The following is a 19,971-nucleotide window of genomic DNA, read 5'->3' as shown; positions in this document are numbered from 1 at the left end:
CTGCTGTAAACTTTTGGTAGCTATTTCTCCAGCTGTTGTTTGTATTGATTGTCATGACAAACTTGTTAAAGCAGATAATATTTCCTTTAGTAAAGTACCATTGCCAGTTGCAGTTCCTTCAACATCTAAGGTGCAGAATGTTCCTGATAATATAAGAGATTTTGTTTCTGAATCCATAAAGAAGGCTATGTCTGTTATTTCTCCTTCTAGTAAACGTAAAAAATCTTTTAAAACTTCTCTCCCTACAGATGAATTTTTAACTGAACATCATCATTCTGATTCTTATGATTCCTCTGGTTCAGAGGATTCTGTCTCAGAGGTTGATGCTGATAAATCTTCATATTTATTTAAAATGGAATTTATTCGTTCTTTACTTAAAGAAGTCCTAATTGCTTTAGAAATAGAGGATTCTGGTCCTCTTGATACTAAATCTAAACGTTTAAATAAGGTTTTTAAATCTCCTGTAGTTATTCCAGAAGTTTTTCCTGTCCCTGATGCTATTTCTGCAGTAATTTCCAAAGAATGGGATAATTTGGGTAATTCATTTACTCCTTCTAAACGTTTTAAGCAATTATATCCTGTGCCGTCTGACAGACTAGAATTTTGGGACAAGATCCCTAAAGTTGATGGGGCTATTTCTACCCTTGCTAAACGTACTACTATTCCTACGTCAGATGGTACTTCGTTTAAGGATCCTCTAGATAGGAAAATTGAGTCCTTTCTAAGAAAAGCTTATCTGTGTTCAGGTAATCTTCTTAGACCTGCTATATATTTGGCTGATGTTGCTGCAGCTTCAACTTTTTGGTTGGAAACTTTAGCGCAACAAGTAACACATTGTGATTCTCATGATATTATTATTCTTCTTCAACATGCTAATAATTTTATCTGTGATGCCATTTTTGATATTATCAGAGTTGATGTCAGGTTTATGTCTCTAGCTATTTTAGCTAGAAGAGCTTTATGGCTTAAAACTTGGAATGCTGATATGGCTTCTAAATCAACTTTACTTTCCATTTCTTTCCAGGGTAACAAATTATTTGGTTCTCAGTTGGATTCCATTATTTCAACTGTTACTGGTGGGAAAGGAACTTTTTTACCACAGGATAAAAAATCTAAAGGTAAAAACAGGGCTAATAATCGTTTTCGTTCCTTTCGTTTCAACAAAGAACAAAAGCCTGATCCTTCATCCTCAGGAGCAGTTTCAGTTTGGAGACCATCTCCAGTTTGGAATAAATCCAAGCCAGCTAGAAAGGCAAAGCCTGCTTCTAAGTCCACATGAAGGTGCGGCCCTCATTCCAGCTCAGCTGGTAGGGGGCAGGTTACGTTTTTTCAAGGAAATTTGGATCAATTCTGTTCACAATCTTTGGATTCAGAGCATTGTTTCAGAAGGGTACATAATTGGTTTCAAGTTGAGACCTCCTGCAAAGAGATTTTTTCTTTCCCGTGTCCCAGTAAATCCAGTAAAAGCTCAAGCATTTCTGAAATGTGTTTCAGATCTAGAGTTGACTGGAGTAATTATGCCAGTTCCAGTTCCGGAACAGGGGATGGGGTTTTATTCAAATCTCTTCATTGTACCAAAGAAGGAGAATTCTTTCAGACCAGTTCTGGATCTAAAAATATTGAATCGTTATGTAAGGATACCAACGTTCAAGATGGTAACTGTAAGGACTATCTTACCTTTTGTTCAGCAAGGGAATTATATGTCCACAATAGATTTACAGGATGCATATCTGCATATTCCGATTCATCCAGATCATTATCAGTTTCTGAGATTCTCGTTTCTGGACAAGCATTACCAGTTTGTGGCTCTGCCGTTTGGCCTAGCTACAGCTCCAAGAATTTTTACAAAGGTTCTCGGTGCCCTGCTGTCTATAATCAGAAAACAGGGTATTGTGGTATTTCCTTATTTGGACGATATCTTGGTACTTGCTCAGTCTTTACATTTAGCAGAATCTCATACGAATCGACTTGTGTTGTTTCTTCAAGATCATGGTTGGAGGATCAATTTACCAAAAAGTTCTTTGATTCCTCAGACAAGGGTAACCTTTCTGGGTTTCCAGATGGATTCAGTGTCCATGACTCTGTCTTTAACAGACAAGAGACGTCTAAAGTTGATTACAGCTTGTCGAAACCTTCAGTCACAATCATTCCCTTCGGTAGCCTTATGCATGGAAATTCTAGGTCTTATGACTGCTGCATCGGACGCGATCCCCTTTGCTCGTTTTCACATGCGACCTCTTCAGCTCTGTATGCTGAAGCAATGGTGCAAGGATTACACGAAGATATCTCAATTAATATCTTTAAAACCGATTGTTCGACACTCTCTAACATGGTGGACAGATCACCATCGTTTAATTCAGGGGGCTTCTTTTGTGCTTCCGACCTGGACTGTAATTTCAACAGATGCAAGTCTCACAGGTTGGGGAGCTGTGTGGGGATCTCTGACGGCACAAGGAGTTTGGGAATCTCAGGAGGTGAGATTACCGATCAATATTTTGGAACTCCGTGCAATTTTCAGAGCTCTTCAGTTTTGGCCTCTTCTGAAGAGAGAATCGTTCATTTGTTTTCAGACAGACAATGTCACAACTGTGGCATACATCAATCATCAAGGAGGGACTCACAGTCCTCTGGCTATGAAAGAAGTATCTCGAATTTTGGTTTGGGCGGAATCCAGCTCCTGTCTAATCTCTGCGGTTCATATTCCAGGTGTAGACAATTGGGAAGCGGATTATCTCAGTCGCCAAACGTTGCATCCGGGCGAATGGTCTCTTCACCCAGAGGTTTTTCTTCAGATTGTTCAAATGTGGGAACTTCCAGAAATAGATCTGATGGCGTCCCATCTAAACAAGAAACTTCCCAGGTATCTGTCCAGATCCCAGGATCCTCAGGCGGAGGCAGTGGATGCATTATCACTTCCTTGGAAGTATCATCCTGCCTATATCTTTCCGCCTCTAGTTCTTCTTCCAAGAGTAATCTCCAAGATTCTGAAGGAATGCTCGTTTGTTCTGCTGGTAGCTCCGGCATGGCCTCACAGGTTTTGGTATGCGGATCTTGTCCGGATGGCCTCTTGCCAACCGTGGACTCTTCCGTTAAGACCAGACCTTCTGTCACAAGGTCCTTTTTTCCATCAGGATCTGAAATCCTTAAATTTAAAGGTATGGAGATTGAACGCTTGATTCTTGGTCAAAGAGGTTTCTCTGACTCTGTGATTAATACTATGTTACAGGCTCGTAAATCTGTATCTCGAGAGATATATTATAGAGTCTGGAAGAGTTATATTTCTTGGTGTCTTTCTCATCATTTTTCCTGGCATTCTTTTAGAATACCGAGAATTTTACAGTTCCTTCAGGATGGTTTAGATAAAGGTTTGTCCGCAAGTTCTTTGAAAGGACAAATCTCTGCTCTTTCTGTTCTTTTTCACAGAAAGATTGCTATTCTTCCTGATATTCATTGTTTTGTACAAGCTTTGGTTCGTATAAAACCTGTCATTAAGTCAATTTCTCCTCCTTGGAGTTTGAATTTGGTTCTGGGAGCTCTTCAAGCTCCTCCGTTTGAACCTATGCATTCATTGGACATTAAATTACTTTCTTGGAAAGTTTTGTTCCTTTTGGCCATCTCTTCTGCCAGAAGAGTTTCTGAATTATCTGCTCTTTCTTGTGAGTCTCCTTTTCTGATTTTTCATCAGGATAAGGCGGTGTTGCGAACTTCTTTTGAATTTTTACCTAAAGTTGTGAATTCCAACAACATTAGTAGAGAAATTGTGGTTCCTTCATTATGTCCTAATCCTAAGAATTCTAAGGAGAAATCGTTGCATTCTTTGGATGTTGTTAGAGCTTTGAAATATTATGTTGAAGCTACGAAATCTTTTCGTAAGACTTCTAGTCTATTTGTTATCTTTTCCGGTTCTAGAAAAGGCCAGAAAGCTTCTGCCATTTCTTTGGCATCTTGGTTGAAATCTTTAATTCATCTTGCCTATGTTGAGTCGGGTAAAACTCCGCCTCAGAGAATTACAGCTCATTCTACTAGGTCAGTTTCTACTTCCTGGGCGTTTAGGAATGAAGCTTCGGTTGACCAGATCTGCAAAGCAGCGACTTGGTCCTCTTTGCATACTTTTACTAAATTCTACCATTTTGATGTATTTTTTTCTTCTGAAGCAGTTTTTGGTAGAAAAGTACTTCAGGCAGCGGTTTCAGTTTGAATCTTCTGCTTATGTTTTTCGTTAAACTTTATTTTGGGTGTGGATTATTTTCAGCAGGAATTGGCTGTCTTTATTTTATCCCTCCCTCTCTAGTGACTCTTGTGTGGAAAGATCCACTTCTTGGGTAGTCATTATCCCATACGTCACTAGCTCATGGACTCTTGCTAATTACATGAAAGAAAACATAATTTATGTAAGAACTTACCTGATAAATTCATTTCTTTCATATTAGCAAGAGTCCATGAGGCCCGCCCTTTTTTTGTGGTGGTTATGATTTTGTATAAAGCACAATTATTCCAATTCCTTATTTTATATGCTTTCGCACTTTTTTATCACCCCACTTCTTGGCTATTCGTTAAACTGAATTGTGGGTGTGGTGAGGGGTGTATTTATAGGCATTTTGAGGTTTGGGAAACTTTGCCCCTCCTGGTAGGAATGTATATCCCATACGTCACTAGCTCATGGACTCTTGCTAATATGAAAGAAATGAATTTATCAGGTAAGTTCTTACATAAATTATGTTTTCTGCAGTAATTTCCAAAGAATGGGATAAATTGGGTAATTCATTTACTCCTTCTAAACGTTTTAAGCATTTATATCCTGTGCCGTCTGACAGATTAGAATTTTGGGACAAAATCCCTAAAGTTGATGGGGCTATTTCTACCCTTGCTAAACGTACTACTATTCCTACGTCAGATGGTACTTCGTTTAAGGATCCTCTAGATAGGAAAATTGAGTCCTTTCTAAGAAAAGCTTATCTGTGTTCAGGTAATCTTCTTAGACCTGCTATATCTTTGGCTGATGTTGCTGCAGCTTCAACTTTTTGGTTGGAAACTTTAGCGCAACAAGTAACACATCGTGATTCTCATGACATTATTATTCTTCTTCAGCATGCTAATAATTTTATCTGTGATGCCATTTTTGATATTATCAGAGTTGATGTCAGGTTTATGTCTCTAGCTATTTTAGCTAGAAGAGCTTTATGGCTTAAAACTTGGAATGCTGATATGGCTTCTAAATCAACTTTACTTTCTATTTCTTTCCAGGGTAACAAATTATTTGGTTCTCAGTTGGATTCCATCATTTCAACTGTTACTGGTGGGAAAGGAACTTTTTTACCACAGGATAAAAAATCTAAAGGTAAAAGCAGGGCTAATAATCGTTTTCGTTCCTTTCGTTTCAACAAAGAACAAAAACCTGATCCTTCATCCTCAGGAGCAGTTTCAGTTTGGAAACCATCTCCAGTCTGGAATAAATCCAAGCCAGCTAGAGAGGCAAAGCCTGCTTCTAAGTCCACATGAAGGTGCGGCCCTCATTCCAGCTCAGCTGGTAGGGGGCAGGTTACGTTTTTTCAAAGAAATTTGGATCAATTCTGTTCACAATCTTTGGATTCAGAACATTGTTTCAGAAGGGTACAGAATTGGTTTCAAGATGAGACCTCCTGCAAAGAGATTTTTTCTTTCCCGTGTCCCAGTAAATCCAGTAAAAGCTCAAGCATTTCTGAAATGTGTTTCAGATCTAGAGTTGACTGGAGTAATTATGCCAGTTCCAGTTCAGGAACAGGGGATGGGGTTTTATTCAAATCTCTTCATTGTACCAAAGAAGGAGAATTCCTTCAGACCAGTTCTGGATCTAAAAATATTGAATCGTTATGTAAGGATACCAACGTTCAAAATGGTAACTGTAAGGACTATCTTGCCTTTTGTTCAGCAAGGGAATTATATGTCCACAATAGATTTACAGGATGCATATCTGCATATTCCGATTCATCCAGATCATTATCAGTTCCTGAGATTCTCTTTTCTGGACAAGCATTACCAGTTTGTGGCTCTGCCGTTTGGCCTAGCTACAGCTCCAAGAATTTTTACAAAGGTTCTCGGTGCCCTTCTGTCTGTAATCAGAGAACAGGGTATTGTGGTATTTCCTTATTTGGACGATATCTTGGTACTTGCTCAGTCTTTACATTTAGCAGAATCTCATACGAATCGACTTGTGTTGTTTCTTCAAGATCATGGTTGGAGGATCAATTTACCAAAAAGTTATTTGATTCCTCAGACAAGGGTAACCTTTCTGGGTTTCCAGATGGATTCAGTGTCCATGACTCTGTCTTTAACAGACAAGAGACGTCTAAAATTGATTGCAGCTTGTCGAAACCTTCAGTCACAATCATTCCCTTCGGTAGCCTTATGCATGGAAATTCTAGGTCTTATGACTGCTGCATCGGACGCGATCCCCTTTGCTCGTTTTCACATGCGACCTCTTCAGCTCTGTATGCTGAAGCAATGGTGCAAGGATTACACGAAGATATCTCAAACAATATCTTTAAAACCGATTGTTCGACACTCTCTAACATGGTGGACAGATCACCATCGTTTAATTCAGGGGGCTTCTTTTGTGCTTCCGACCTGGACTGTAATTTCAACAGATGCAAGTCTCTCGGGTTGGGGAGCTGTGTGGGGATCTCTGACGGCACAGGGAGTTTGGGAATCTCAGGAGGTGAGATTACCTATCAATATCTTGGAACTCCGTGCAATTTTCAGAGCTCTTCAGTTTTGGCCTCTTCTGAAGAGAGAATCGTTCATTTGTTTTCAGACAGACAATGTCACAACTGTGGCATACATCAATCATCAAGGAGGGACTCACAGTCCTCTGGCTATGAAAGAAGTATCTCGAATTTTGGTTTGGGCGGAATCCAGCTCCTGTCTAATCTCTGCGGTTCATATCCCAGGTGTAGACAATTGGGAAGCGGATTATCTCAGTCGCCAAACGTTGCATCCGGGCGAATGGTCTCTTCACCCAGAGGTATTTCTTCAGATTGTTCAAATGTGGGAACTTCCAGAAATAGATCTGATGGCGTCCCATCTAAACAAGAAACTTCCCAGGTATCTGTCCAGATCCCGGGATCCTCAGGCGGAGGCAGTGGATGCATTATCACTTCCTTGGAAGTATCATCCTGCCTATATCTTTCCGCCTCTAGTTCTTCTTCCAAGAGTAATCTCCAAGATTCTGAAGGAATGCTCGTTTGTTCTGCTGGTAGCTCCGGCATGGCCTCACAGGTTTTGGTATGCGGATCTTGTCCGGATGGCCTCTTGCCAACCGTGGACTCTTCCGTTAAGACCAGACCTTCTGTCACAAGGTCCTTTTTTCCATCAGGATCTGAAATCCTTAAATTTAAAGGTATGGAGATTGAACGCTTGATTCTTGGTCAAAGAGGTTTCTCTGACTCTGTGATTAATACTATGTTACAGGCTCGTAAATCTGTATCTCGAGAGATATATTATAGAGTCTGGAAGACTTATATTTCTTGGTGTCTTTCTCATCATTTTTCTTGGCATTCTTTTAGAATACCGAGAATATTACAGTTTCTTCAGGATGGTTTAGATAAGGGTTTGTCCGCAAGTTCTTTGAAAGGACAAATCTCTGCTCTTTCTGTTCTTTTTCACAGAAAGATTGCTATTCTTCCTGATATTCATTGTTTTGTACAAGCTTTGGTTCGTATAAAACCTGTCATTAAGTCAATTTCTCCTCCTTGGAGTTTGAATTTGGTTCTGGGAGCTCTTCAAGCTCCTCCGTTTGAACCTATGCATTCATTGGACATTAAATTACTTTCTTGGAAAGTTTTGTTCCTTTTGGCCATCTCTTCTGCCAGAAGAGTTTCTGAATTATCTGCTCTTTCTTGTGAGTCTCCTTTTCTGATTTTTCATCAGGATAAGGCGGTGTTGCGAACTTCTTTTGAATTTTTACCTAAAGTTGTGAATTCCAACAACATTAGTAGAGAAATTGTGGTTCCTTCATTATGTCCTAATCCTAAGAATTCTAAGGAGAAATCGTTGCATTCTTTGGATGTTGTTAGAGCTTTGAAATATTATGTTGAAGCTACGAAATCTTTCCGTAAGACTTCTAGTCTATTTGTTATCTTTTCCGGTTCTAGAAAAGGCCAGAAAGCTTCTGCCATTTCTTTGGCATCTTGGTTGAAATCTTTAATTCATCTTGCCTATGTTGAGTCGGGTAAAATTCCGCCTCAGAGAATTACAGCTCATTCTACTAGGTCAGTTTCTACTTCCTGGGCGTTTAGGAATGAAGCTTCGGTTGACCAGATCTGCAAAGCAGCAACTTGGTCCTCTTTGCATACTTTTACTAAATTCTACCATTTTGATGTATTTTCTTCTTCTGAAGCAGTTTTTGGTAGAAAAGTACTTCAGGCAGCGGTTTCAGTTTGAATCTTCTGCTTATGTTTTTCGTTAAACTTTATTTTGGGTGTGGATTATTTTTAGCAGGAATTGGCTGTCTTTATTTTATCCCTCCCTCTCTAGTGACTCTTGTGTGGAAAGATCCACATCTTGGGTAGTCATTATCCCATACGTCACTAGCTCATGGACTCTTGCTAATTACATGAAAGAAAACATAATTTATGTAAGAACTTACCTGATAAATTCATTTCTTTCATATTAGCAAGAGTCCATGAGGCCCGCCCTTTTTTTGTGGTGGTTATGATTTTGTATAAAGCACAATTGTTCCAATTCCTTATTTTATATGCTTTCGCACTTTTTTATCACCCCACTTCTTGGCTATTCGTTAAACTGAATTGTGGGTGTGGTGAGGGGTGTATTTGTAGGCATTTTGAGGTTTGGGAAACTTTGCCCCTCCTGGTAGGAATGTATATCCCATACGTCACTAGCTCATGGACTCTTGCTAATATGAAAGAAATGAATTTATCAGGTAAGTTCTTACATAAATTATGTTATATATATATATATATATATATATATATATATATATATATATATATATATATATAAAGTTCTATAATACTATGTAGAACAAATTAGTGTTATTATATAAAGCAGTGATTTTTAACCTTTTTTTTTGCCGTGGCACACTTTTTTACATTAAAAAATCCTGTGGCACACCACCATCCCAAAATTTAAAAAAAAATCACACATTGTAGCCTAATACAGCATATATATATACACATACACACAAACACACACATACTGTATGTATTGTGCTGTTATGCCATGCCTCCTACAAACTACCCCTGCACTGGGAGTAAAAAACAAGCAAAGTTTAAAAAATATGTCACACTGTTGTCAATCTGCCGTGGCATACCTGAGGATCTCTCACGGCACACTGGTTGAAAAACACTGATATAAAGAACAAAGAAAAAAGTTGTATAATATTATATAGACAAAATGCCATATAGTGATAGTGAAAATTCCCAGTGATTAAGAACCCCTAAAAAAAATCTGTTAAATAAATAAACGTTTATATAAAATGGTTTAGATCCATTTCAGCATTTAAACTCTTAGGGTGTAACGTGCCTAAATTATAAATCAGTTCCGCTTCTTTTAGTAAAAGCATTTTTTTTCATATTAGCGTTTCTATTATCAGGTGTAATTTTCTTTATCCCCCAGTAAGATAATTCTTTCGTGTTCTGATTGTGTATCTCCAAAAAATGTTTGTATAGTACTGTATCTGATCTGCCATGTTCTATACAAAGTAGATGCTCTCTGATTCTATCTTTAATTTTTAAATAACATTGCGCTGATTTTCAGACTCCTAAAGTCCTTGTATGCTGATATGGTTTCTAAATCCAGGCTTTTATCTCTATCTTTTCAGGAAAAGATGTTGTTTAATTCTAGTTTAGACTCTATTATATCTACTTTGATTCGAGGTAAAGGAGCTTTTCTTCCTCAGGACAAAAAGTCCAAGGATAAATCTAAGCTTTCTAATTATATGTGTTCCTTTTGTCAGAAACAAGGTTCCTCTAGCTCTGCTTGGAAGCCAAGTTCAAATTGGAACAGGTATAGACAGTACAAAAAATGTACTCCCTCATCCAAGTCTGCATGAAGGTACAGCCCCAAAGGCTCTAGTAGGGGGCAGGTTTTGCCTTTTTCAGGAGACTTGGTTTCAGTCTGTTCAGGATCCTTGGGTTCTAAATATAGTTTATCAGGGTTATCAAATAGGATTCAGAACAAGGCCTCACAGAGGAAGGTTTCTTCTGTCCAAAAGATTATATGAAGACAAAAGCCTTTTTTCAGTCGGTTTTGGATCTGGATTATTCCTGCTCCTTTGTTGGAACAGGGGATGGGCTTTTGTTCAAATCTCTTCAAGGTTCCAAAGAAGGAAGGAACCTTCAGACCAGTTTTGGATCTAAAAGCTCTGAACAAGTTTCTCAGAGTCCCTTCTTAAAAATAGAGACTATTGAGCCTCTTGTGCAGCAAGGTCAGTTTATATCCACAACAGATACAAGGATCATTATCAGTTTCTAAGATTTGCTTTTCTGGAGAAGCACTTTCAGTTTGTTGCTCTAACATTTGGTATGGCTACTGCTTTCAGAATATTTTCAAAGGTTCTAGGTACCCTGGGTACACTTTTGTCTTAAATCAGAACTCAGGGTATTACCTGGACAATATCTTGGTTCAAGCTCCATCTTTACATTTAGCAATATCTCACGACAACAGACTGTTGTTTCTTCAAGAACATTGTTGGAAAGTCAATTTTTCAAAGGGTTCCCTGGTTTTCCTCAGACAAGAAATGTTTTTCTGGTGATTTAGATAGATTCAAAGAAGGTGGAAGTTATTGTCAGCTTGCTTATACCTCCAGTCTCTTTCTTTTGCCTCAGTTCATCTTTGTATGGAGGTATTAGGCCTTATGATTGCTGCATAGGATGCTATTTTGATTGCTCATTTCCACATGGGGCCACTTCAGCTTTGTATGCTTTGGCAATGGTGCAGGGATTATACTCAGCTGTCTCAAAATATTTATTTGGATCACAGAGCAAATCTGTCTCTGTCTTGGTTACTGAATCATCAGCTTATTATGCAGGGGGCTTCTTTTGCTCATTCTTTTTGGACTGTGATCACTACAGATGCAAGTCTTTCAGATTGGGGGGCCATCTGGGGGTCTCAAATGGCACAAGGATTTTGATCTCCAAAGAAGACGAGGTTGTCAAAAAATGTTTCGGAACTCTTTGTTATCTTCATGGCCCTTCAGAGCTGGCTTCTGTTGAAAAGGGAGTCTCATATTAATTTTCAGTCAGAAAATATCACAGCAATGACCTATATCAGGTGGGAACACGCAGTTACATAGCCATGAGAGAGGTTTCTAGAATTCCTTCTTAAGCATAAGTCAATTGTTGTCTGATTCAGTTCATATTTCAGGGGTGAACAACTGGGAAACAGATTTTCTTAGTCGTCAGTCTCTGCATCCAGGGGAGTGGTCCCTTCATCTGGATGTTTTCAATCAGATTGTGGGTCTTTCAGAGATAGATCTGATGGCCTCTCGGTTGAACAACAAACCTCCCAATATTTTGCAAGGACCAGGAAACCTCAGGCAGAGTTTGTAGCTACTCTAGTAGCTCAATGGTCTTTTTGACTAGCCTATGTTCTTCTTCTCCAGAGTGATTGCCAAGATCAGGCAAGAGGTCGTCGGAAATCGGCTTGACCTTGGTTTGTGGATCTGGTTCATATGTCCAGTTGTCTTCCATGGCCTCTTCAGCTGCTTCCAGATCTTCTGTCTCAAGGTCCATTTTTCCATTAGTGTCTCGAGTCTCTAAGCTTGATGGCATAGAAATTAAACAGTAAGACCTTAGGCAGAGAGGTCTATCTGATTCTGTTGTTGATACTTTGATTCAGGCTCGCAGGCCTGTGACTCAGAAAATCTATCATAAGGTCTGGAAGGCTTTTTTCTGGCATTCTTTTAGAATTCCTAGGATTTTGCAGTTTCTTCAGGAAGGGCCTATCTGTCAGATATTTGAAGGGTAAAAATTCTGCTCTTTCAGCTTTGTTTTATAAGAAGATTGCTAATCTTTCTAACATTCATTGTTTTGTTCAGGCTTTGGCTTGAATTAAGCCTGTTATTGAGCCAATCTCTCCTCCTTGGAATCTTATTTTTGGTGTTGAAGGTTTTGCAGGCCCCTCCATTTAAGCCTATGCATAAGTTAAATATTAAGGGCTAGATTACAAGTTGAGAGAAATCACGATTGTGCCAGCACAATTACAATTTACACTACAATCCTTACCGCAATCTCAGAGCTGTGGTTAACTGTTTTCCGAAAATAAAAAAGTGTCACAAAACACATCAAAAATACATTACAAAGTACACTTACACTCATAATAACACTGTCTAATAAAAATTATTTTAAAAAAAATATTGCATACAAATGTTATAAGGGCTCAAAAGAATGAGATCTCGGGTGTTAGAAAAAAAAGGCTGCAAAGGACTTCAACATTGAAATACATACATATACATGTCTAAAGATGCATATGCAGACATATATGCACATATAAAAACATTAATCTATATTTATACATATACAGTATAGACATATATATAAGTGCATTGGAGCCTTTTCCCGTTAAGTAGATGAAAACATGTAAAAGCATATTTATGCAATATTCATATTTAATACACTTTTTAACTATGTATTTACTTTAAATATTTCACAGTCCAATGTTCTGTACATATCAGAATATATTTTAAGTATTTACAAATAGATATTCCTATATATATATATATATATATATATATATATATATATATATATATATATATATACACACACACACACAGATATATAGCTTTACCTATATATAATCATATATATATATATATATATATGTATCAATATATATTTGTTTAAAAAAACATTAGAAATATGTATTTATGAATAAATAGAATATATTCCATTACTTAAATAACATTGGAAAATTAAATATACATAATTTTATGTTGGGTTAGCGCTATTGCGAATATGTTATGGTGTTTGCACGAGAGAGTGGGGATTTTTTTGCACCATTTTTCTCCATTGACTATCGATTTTCAACTATTTTCGCAAGTCGGGTTACCGCTGGAGAAGAAAATGTTTACCTTTAACTTGTAATACCAGTGCAACTAGCGTAGAGCAAAAATGAAAATCAAAGCTGAGTTTTCACTAAAGCGAAAATGCAAAATACTGCTCCACTTGTAATCTAGCCCTAAGCTTTTATCTTGGAAAGTTGTGTTTCTTTTGGCTATATCTTCTGCTAGAAGAGTTTCTGAGTTGTCTCTTACTTGTGATCCTTCTTATTCTTCATCAGGCTAAGGCAGTTTTGAGAACCAAGTTTGACATTTTGCCTAAGGTGTTTTTTTCGGATATAAATTGGGAGATTATTGTCCCTTTTTATGTCCTAATCCCACAAATTCTTCGAAAAGGCTTCTCCATAACTTGGATGTTGTTAGAGCTCTGAAGTATTCTGTAGATGCTAATAGGGATTTCAGACAAACTTCTGGTTTGTTTATTCACTTTTCTGGTTCTAAGAAAGGGCACAAACCACTTTTCATTGGCTTCTTTGTTAAAGCTTCTGATTCATAAGGCTTACTTGGAGGTGGGGCCTCGAAAACAGATTACTGCCCATTTTACCAGGTTAGTTGTCATATCTTGGGCTTATAAGTATGAAACTTCTGTAGAGCAAATGTGCAAGGCAGTTACTAACAATGTAGAAAATCCAAAAAATTGTTCCAGCAATAAGTCACCAACAAAGATAAGCAGCACCACCAATCTCTTCAACAGATGTATTAAAGAAGTACAATCTGTGCAGTTTAAACTGGCTGTTTAAACTGTACAGATTGTACTTATTTAATAAATCTTTTGAAGAGATTGGTGATGCTCCTCATCTTTGTTGGTGACTCAAGGCAGTTACTAGGTCCTCTTTGCATAATTTTACTAAATTCAATAATGTTGATGTTTTTGCTTCTTCTAAGGCAGCCCTTTGTAGGAAAGTCCTTCAAGCAGTTGTTTTAGGTTCATTTTGGCTTTGCCTGTTGTTATTTTAATTGCATATTAAATAAATATATATATATATATTTAAGAGTTTCTATTTGGGTTGTGGATTTACAGCTTGGTTATTAGTTCCCAGGTGTAAGGGATAATGGACTTTCACTATCTGTATAAAAGAAAACATAATTTATGTTTACCTGATAAATTATCTTCTTTAATTGTGGTTAGAGTCCACAAGACCTGACCACATTATTTTTCTGGTAATGGTTGATTTATCTTTTGCAAATCTTTTATTCTTTGCTCCTATTTTTTTGCTCTTATTTCCTTTCCTACCTTTCTTGTTTGGCTATACATCAGACTAGTTATAAAAAAGGTGGAAGGGGTTTTATGGAGCTCTAGGGGTTTAGGAATCTTTGTCTCCTCCTAGTGGCCAGGAAAATTTCCCTGCATTAATGGATTGTGGACTCTCACCACCATGTAAGGAATTAATTTATCAGGTAAGCATAAATTATGTTTTATAAAATTTTTATATTTTATGTGTTTTACTGTGTATTTACTGTAAATATTTTACATTTTAATGTTCTTAACATAGTAGAAAATTTTCTTTGTATTTTTAAATATATATATATTCATATATATATATATATATATATATATATATATATATATATATTTATATTCATATAGATATACAGGTATAGATATGCATTTAAAAAAAATCATATAGATATAAACATATATTTAAAAATAAAAATAACATTTTCTTCTGTGTGAAGAACATTGGAATGTAAAATATGCATAACTACCTTCGGGTCTAACACTGTAGGTCTCGGTGTCGGGTTAGCGTGCAACCGATAAGTGTAAGTTTTTTTGATCTAATGCAATAGCACGGTCACGATATATGAAGTCTTGAAATTAGTGCGCATTGGGTTTTGCTTGCATGCAAACATTTTACTTTCAACTTGTAATGAGCTAACTTATGCACAATAAAAATTTACTTCCAGCGATGTTTGTGCTTGAGAGAGAGCTCGAAATAGAGCACCCCTTGTAATCTGCCCCTTCCTGCTAGAAATACTTATAGATAGTTTGTGTATGCCAGCATTCTTGTATATGGCTCCACTCCTAGCCATCAGCTAAACTACTGCATTTGTTTGTAATAGTCTATTATGTCTTGGAGACATAGTGATGAAAACAAAGAAACTGTTTTGCCATAGGAGTTTTATTTTTAACTCATTGTATACTTCCCTGTACTGGATTTGAGATGGATAAGACAATCTCCTTAAAAGGCAGAGTGCAACTACGGTGTAACTAACTAGTTCTTCCCTTATATTGTAGCTAGCTCTTACTTGAATGGCCGTATTTATTAGAATGAACTATATAACCTATTATTATTTGTACTGACCACAGGATCTTGCTTAATGTCCAGATTCTGAACTCATGGCTGCAGGGCGTGGGACTGTAGTGTTGTCAATAAAATAAAGTAACACAAGAGGACAGTTAAGAGCAGAGCGAGCAAAAGGGAACAAAGGGAAAAAAATGTGTAAGCTAGCTAACCGGAAAGGTAGATGGAAATCTGATAGTATTGCAGCTATATTGACACAGGAGTACAGGTACATGGTATATCAGACTGTAGGCAACTAGTACAGGAAGGAAGGCACACTGTGGTTAAACTTCAGTTGACATGGATACTCAAGAGAACAGAATAGCGGGCTGGGTAAACTGCCTCTGGTAAAGGAACATAAAGTGATGCTAAACTTACCCCTTTATATCAACAGATCCGGAATGTTAGCAATATTTTACTATTTAATGAAGCACTGAAATTCAAATACCAGCCAATCTCGCTGCCCACTTCAAAAGTATTTTTTATTTTGTGAGCTAACAGTTTGAACTGTTCTTCATTTGGCGTTCTAGCTACAAACCGTTAGCTTATAACAAAAAAAAATACTTTTGAAATTTGTGTCAATATTTCAGCAAAGACTATTCCAGAGATTATGAATTACAGTGTATCTCTGTTAAGGCCATTATACACAAGCAAATGGTCAATCAGGACTTGAAAAAATATCCTTATTCTTTCATAAATTTCCATGGCCACTCTACAGGGTAGAATTTAGCTCAAATACACCGGCAGCTCTTCCAAAAATCTTCACTTCTGTTCTATTATTCATTTTAGAGCCTGGATTATTGTATGACACTGACCACCAGGCAGACGAGAAGCACATGCATGCTGATAGTGTCCATGAATACAGGAAAAAGTACCTGAATCAATGACATCCCTATCACGTCTTTACAAGCGCACCATGTGAGCACGAGTAGGCAATCCCTGCAAAATCCTGATGGCGAGAGAAATACACCAAATCCAAATAATCTTCAATTCTAGATGTAGAGGATTTACTGAAAAGGTGACTGGAAAGATGATGTTATCCAGGGAGGAGGATATTATGCACTATATCCGCAAGTTGTTGTTTTTTCTTTACATACTTGTCATATTACTCATCATTTTTTTTATTGTCTTGCAACATTTTAAGAATAATGATTTTACTTCCTTTTAAATTGCTGTTTGACATTTTGCTAATACCCATGTGTTGGTTTAATGCTGTAGTTGTCTCCTTCTGGATGGTTTTGCCCTTTGCCTGAACTAGACTTTTCTTCCTGAGTTATGAACTGTATGAATTAGTATGTTAGTCATATCACTTGTACAACCCCTCAATCGGCGCATTAAGACAAAACTATCATCAATTAAATATAGATATTCATTGTTGGAATTTTATCATTATAAACAGAATGAAATCGACAAAAACAAGTAAATACAAATAATGCAATCTCCTTGTAAAGTAACTATCATATTATAAGAAAAGAGAGTGGGGAGAGAGAGAAGGGGGGGGGAAGAAAATTGCAATCAGATCTAGTTTTTTTTAATACATCAGGGTATTTCCCTCTGGAGCATGCTTGTTTCAAATTGCAAGAACCTATAAAAGGATAAATTAATTGTCTCTGAGAGGGAGAGGGTGAGAGGGATTGTATTAGCTTGCCCCATTTTCTGAAGAATCTTCTAATCCATATTTCTGAATTAACTGAGATATCAAGTTGTTCGATAATAAGTTGGTCTTGTATCCTTTTGCTAAATGTAGAAAAGCTTGGCCCATGTTTAGATTTCCAGGAACTTAATATAAAATGACAACCTAATGAAATAGACCTATTGTTAAAGGCTTTATTATCAGAAATTTTAGTTCTTGAGAATAAGAATAAAATATGCCCTGAATCTAGCTCTATTTTGGAAGATAGGATTTTGCAAAGACAAAAATTCAGTTTCTTAGGACAGCTCCAAAAACAATGGTACAGATCAGCCCTTGCTAATCTACAATTTTAACATGAGTGGACAGAGTTATAAAAGTTATATTCATAAGTTTTATGTGGGATTCCTTCCATGCTACTGAGAATGTAGCTTTATCCACCATTTAACCGAACTTCCTTCTCAGGTAAATACTAATTCTACCATATATTCAGTAGATTGTTCTCACTTTGAGAATTCTGAGCTAGTTTATAAAGCAGAGAGATTGATCGATTCCCTTTCTTGTAGAGATTGAATATAGGTAGATAATGGGCAACCCTGTCTCGTACCTTTTTGAAGATTAAAGCTCGGCATTATTACATTATTGATCAGGAGGGCTGTAGACGGTTTACTACAAGTTAATTGGATAAACCTAAAAAAGGACCCCATTAAGCCAAATTTCTCCAAGGTGGTGAACAAATGGTCCAAGGATCAAAGGCCTTTTCTGCATCCACTGTAACTACTTCATAATCTGTTCTTGTTTTATAAATTTTCTTATTCCCTTGATTCCAATAGTAATCTAGGATCAGCTGTAGTTTCCTAATGTTAGTGGAAGGACTTCTACCTGGCATAAAGCCTGTTTAATCGCTGTGAATTAAGGAGTTTATCACCCCTTTCAAACGTTTAGTAATGATACATGTGAGCATTTTATAATCATTAAGAGCGATATGGGCTTTCATTAGAGCGCTAATTGCACTAGAAGTAAACTTTTTGTGCGTCAGGTTGCGCTGGTATTACGCATTGAAAGTAAAAAGTTATCGCTCTTGTGCTAACCCGACACAAGACGCCAAACTTACAATATCGTGCGTGCACCATGATTAATTCCCCCATAGAAGTCAATGAAGCAAAAAAAGGGGGAAGAAAACCTTACACCCTACTCCCTACTCACCCTACTCGCGCGCGCCGCGCAAACACGATTGCATATTCTCATGTGCGCTAACCCGATGAGCATTAACTTAAATTGTGATCAAGAAATCCCGTTTACTTTCAACTTGTAATATGAGCGCAATTTAACCTGTGCGCAAATACTTGCGCTCCACTCGTAATCTGGATCTGTATTTTTAAATATGTATTCATATATATATATATATATATATATATATATATATATATATATATATATATATACATACACTCACCGGCCACTTTATTAGGTACACCTGTTTAACTGTTTGGTAACACAAATTGCTAATCAGCCAATCACATAGCAGCAACTCAATGCATTTAGGCATCTATACGTGGTGAAAACGACTTGCTGAAATTCAAAACGAGCATCAGAATGGGGAAGAAAGGGGATTTAAGTGACTAAATATATGTATTGCACTTATATTTGCCATATTTGCCATGAGTCAGGTTTATGTATATTTCCTTTTGCAGACTATCAGTTTCATATTTGGGATAAAAACATATTTAGGAAAATATTTTTCTTACCTGGGGTATAGTCCTTTTTCAACTGACTATTTTTTCATTAAATTTCGCAGGCAAAATTAGACTCGCAAGGGCTCAAAATGCGTCCTATGTGGTGTGAGAATTTTTTTGGTGAGAAGGTACGTCCGATGACGCAAATTCGTCATTTCCGGCGTCAACTAAGTCCCTAACTAAGTGTCATTTCCGGATGTTGTTAGCGCCAAAAAAAATTCAGTTTGCGTTGTGTGTCATACTTGTCGTCAAATAATTTCATTATTTAAAACCCCATTCCTATATGCCTCTTGCCTTTTTCTATATCAGAGGGTTATGCTGAAACTGTCATATAAGGTGTTACAAACTGCTGTTTGTAACTGGCCCTTTAAATGAAAAATTGCCCTGCTTCCCTGGATTTTGGAGAAGCCTATTTGCCAGCCTCCTTCCACATGACTATGGCCCCTGGAAGATTGTGCCCCTGAGGACATATTGACTTTTGTTGGGTGTGTGTGGCCCTTTAAGAACCATCTGGGGACATATTGTGACTTTGATGAACAATGCCCCTTTAAGACTATGTCCCCAGACCTGTGAAATGACTTGTCCCTGGCTTTCTCCCACTTGGTTCAGTTTCATTGTGTGCCATTAAGAGTTAAATTTTGTTCAGCTTCAAGAAACCTATTCTAAATACAAGTCTGCTGGGATTAGCTCTAATTAGGTTTAGTGATCAACTTTCCCATTGTCTAATCAGACTAGTATTGATAAGGTGGACTGCATTGTTTTATTGTGTGTAATGTTATCTGCTGAAGTAAATGTTGTGGCCTGTCAAAGGGAGTGTCTCTCTATCTAATATCAAATGTGTGATGGGGGATTTTATGCCTCCCCCTGAGAGTGTCCTGTTTGCATGTAACCTCAATAAAAAGGAGGCTGTGTGCTCCAGCACATCAGACCTATGTTGACCCTCTAACTTGAAGCTTTGACTCATGTTTGTAGGATACAGCTTATAATCACTACAGGGATTGCTATGCTCTTCATACTCCCTTAGCTACAGGGATTGCTACAGAAGGAAGAGGTTCACCTACTGGAGCCTGGTCATAGGTCCAGGGCGCAGAGCAGACGGCGAGATACCAGCCCAGCAGCGGTGGTTCATAGAGTCTGCATTACTTATGGTGGCTACGCAGCAGTTATAGTGTCCACGGTCCTGCTGCTCCTTTGGTGAGCGCTAGGAGCATCCTTTTCTACGGTCCAACTTCCAGCCAGCCTGGAGGCAACCGTAACATTTGGCGG

The sequence above is a fragment of the Bombina bombina genome, chromosome 1 (genome assembly GCF_027579735.1).
Source record: "Bombina bombina isolate aBomBom1 chromosome 1, aBomBom1.pri, whole genome shotgun sequence".
NCBI classification, from domain to species: Eukaryota; Metazoa; Chordata; class Amphibia; order Anura; family Bombinatoridae; genus Bombina; species Bombina bombina.
This window is presented reverse-complemented; position numbering follows the sequence as displayed.